General features: G+C 36.4%; 1 pseudogene; it reads left to right on the forward strand.

Annotated features, from left to right (window-relative positions):
• Nucleotides 1–608: 608 nt before the first annotated feature.
• Nucleotides 609–2,853, forward strand: LOC149220723 (uncharacterized; annotated as a pseudogene).
• The last annotated feature ends 815 nt before the right edge of the window (nucleotides 2,854–3,668 follow it).

Raw genomic sequence — 3,668 nt, forward strand, 5'->3', positions numbered from 1 at the left:
GAGCACTTCCTCTAGCAGAGGATTTCAACTTCTTTCCAGACTTGGAAGAGTTCTGAGAAATACACTAAGTGTTCGAGTGTTGGTGGTTATCTTTAAACCACCCCCTTATACCAACATTTGAGAGAGCACATTCAACCTAGTGTTGCCATGCTTTTTTGCACATTTTGTATTACAACTCTCTTCTTGGACTCATATATACCCCTTCGGATTAAGGGGGGGAACATTGGACACCTAATCCTCTAAGGGTTGGTGTGGAAGCTGAAGAATCAAATGGAGTCCAAGAGACCACTTGGAATATGAAACCAAGGGTCACTCCAATGTATTATAAATATGTATCATTGTGATTAATAATGCATTCAATTCTTATCCTCCATATTTGGTCTTTTCCATGGTGATGTCTAATAGGCAAAGATTGCTATTTTACATATAGACACATTATCCAATTTATTAGAGAGGGGTTGCACCGCTAATAATAAAACAACCACACCCCAATTTTAAATCCTTTTTCTTTAGCTGAAAGATGGTATGAATGCCACATAATAAGCATCAAAATGTGCATGGTTCTAGGTTGGGTTTTGTGAAGAATTGATGGCTGTATTCGGGTGGAGATGGAGACCAGATGATTGGACTCCGGTGCTTCTTTTCCTCCCCTACATGAGGCTACTAGTAGGGTTGAAGAAAAATGGATGGTTTTGTTATGATTCTGAAAAGGATTTGAAGAATGGACAATTGGAGATGGAAAATGGGGAATTAGACTCTCCTGACTATATCGGCTATGGTGACAAGGGGTTGTTGCACCAGTGAACGTGAAGAATGACAAAAGGTTTGTGTTTGTTTGCAATTAGTGTAATTGTTTGCTCAAATTTGGTGGCATCTATTATTTTATTTTGAAAAATATCGAATGATAAGGGTTTCTCAGTTTTTTCCCTTTCTTGCTATAAATGTTGACGTTGCGTGCACTATGATTGTGTTCTCAAGGAGATGTTTTCTCTAATTAAAAAACCTTTGTTTGCACGGATTCTTTTTCCTTTAAACAACTATGGTATGGATTCAATAGAGGAAAAGTTAGGTTGAGTCTCAGAGGGAGTTAGGGTTTGAAAACTATTATAAGGAAAATGGTTGCATGGGACATAAAGAGCCAGGGTTAACAACTAGTTGTAATTCATATGTTAAGCCTTCGACATTATTAGTTTTTGTTGTAGATAATGCTGTAAGTTTTTTAGATAAAACCCTAGGGTGTTTTGCACATAATATTCTAGGTAAACATTCATTGTTCAATAGCGAGTCCTAGTGAAGCATGTTGTTCTTATGAGCTGTAAGTTATGCATGGCTCTAGGGAGAAGAACTTGCCAGGTAATTTTGGTTCAGGAAAGTATAATCCTTTGCTATCTTGGAAATATTTGCTTTTGTCTGAGGATTTCTTGGTGGAGGATAAGGTTGCTGTGAAGAGGGTGGAAGAGGCTCTCACTGTGGCCAAAGCTGAAGTTTTTAGAAAGGTGGTAGAAGCAGTGAAGGTAGCCACTATTACAAATGATGCTCCAAATATAGATACCCTTGCTACATAGGAGGAGAGGGAGATAAATATGCACAAAGTGAGTTTGGAAAAGCATGCAACAAATAAGGTCTTGAACAAACACAGTAAAATGGAGGCTTTGGAAGTGAAGGAAGAAGTGACAATTGATCCTCTTTTGTTGATTACAAACAACCATCACGCCAATTGCTTCTTGAAATCAATGAATCTCTGAGTATTTCTTAGAGTTCATGTTCTCTGAGTGGGACAATTTTGGGTAAGCCATTAGATTCTAATTTTTCTAGGTCACATCGTCACAGTCCAATCCTACTAAAGCAATAGATTCATGTGAGGCCACCTTGTTATAGGGAAACTAAGAAGCAAGAGCGAGAATTCTGGAAAAAATTGGTGTTAATCTAGGAAGATTGGCTCAATAAATAAAGCCTCGAAACTAGAGTGAATGTGGGGAGTTTCAATCTAGTGTTATTGGTAAGCTCTTACAAACTCTCGAGCACTCACAGGCGGAGTCTTTAGTGGGTCTTCTTGTTCTCAATTAGGATCATTCAGTTAGTAAGGAAAATGCAAATTTGGAAGCTAAGCTGAGGGATTCAAGTAATGGCGGGTCGACCTATCAAGGAGCTTATGTTGACTATGATGAAATGCTATCCAACACGAGTCTGGTTTTGAAGGAAATTGGAGTTTGTAAATATAGTATTTCATTTGTGAAGGATGTGAATTGTATGCCTCTATAATCAGAAGTGGGACATTTGGAGAAGATGGTAGATACAATTGCCGTAGTTATGGAAGCATAGAACTCTAGATGTGAAGAGGACAAGCTAGAGGCATGCATAAAGAAGTGAGTTGTTCCACTAAGTTCACTTAAATTTGTCAAGAGAGGCATAATTTGGACCTTGGAGATGTAACTAGTTAGAGACAAGGAGGATTTAAAAGGAAAAAACACATCTTTAGATTTACTAAAAGCTAATGAATGTAAAACAAAGTTGTCTAAGAGTAGTAGGGAATCGGTCCAAGCAGGAAATTACTAGGATAATATTGCATGGGAAGCAAGTTTTCCCCTTTGACTAATGAGAGCATAATGGGTTCTCATGTGAGACAATCAAACTTCAGAAATAACACAGAAAGGAGAAAAAAGTCTATTTCTAGAGGCTTTCCTCAGGAAAGTCAAGGATCAACGCGTGAAATATCAACTTGGCATCAAAGTCTTCAAAAACCATCTCATATTTATGTTAGTAGTGTGAACTTAACAACTTTCCCAATTTGCTTCTCCAGTGCCCTTGCAATCTACTATGTTTGCAAGTGGACCATCATGGAAGCACTCATAATAATGTAGATAATCAATAATAAAATTGTCTATTTTTTGTTTGGAAATACATGTAATGTTTGTTGTTACAATTTATTTATGACCACTACTTGAGGGATTAGTTGATGCTGATTGTTTTCTAGATTTGGTTTGTGTTTGCCAAAAAATCAGATCTTATTTACTAAATTGTATCCTGATTTTATTTTTCCTTGAATCTCAAAGAACTCATATGGAAGTGAAGGAAAAGGTGAAGGAGAAATAAATTGAGTTTCAACACAAGAAAATGCAAAAATATTATTATGTTTTTCTTAACAAAAAGAAAATACATTCTAGCAAAAGTAGTGAAATATTTGTTCCCCCTCCCTATTTAAGCAATAAGGTAGGTATATATGTTTTAGCTCCAACTACACGAGAATCATTGTATTTCCAAGATTAATATCTAAGCTACAAACTATATTGTGGTATCATATTCAAAGGTGGCAACATTCGCTAGGTGAAGTGGTGTGCTTACGACAAAAGTGGCTAGACAATGCCTTTGCCATATAAAGAGGATATGTTTATTAATATTAATAGTATCCCATATTGTTCTTCCTTCTTGTTTTAATCATCTACTCATCCTAAAAAATTCCCCTCTTTTACTGGAGAGGGGAAATGGACATACTGATATTTTTGTAAGACACCAATCCCAAAAAAATATGATTTTCAACCCCCCATACATGTTGAAATGTTTTTGCCTCCTGTAAAATCAAACAATTGTAATCTTGTAAAGCTGTAAGGAGACACATCGTCCAATTTCTTAAAGTGATTATCCGGTTAATGGTAAAACAAACACACTTC

Source organism: Pinus tabuliformis, chromosome Q (assembly GCF_031772625.1).
Source record: "Pinus tabuliformis cultivar Carrire ecotype Pingquan chromosome Q, CPIR1, whole genome shotgun sequence".
NCBI lineage: Eukaryota > Viridiplantae > Streptophyta > Pinopsida > Pinales > Pinaceae > Pinus > Pinus tabuliformis.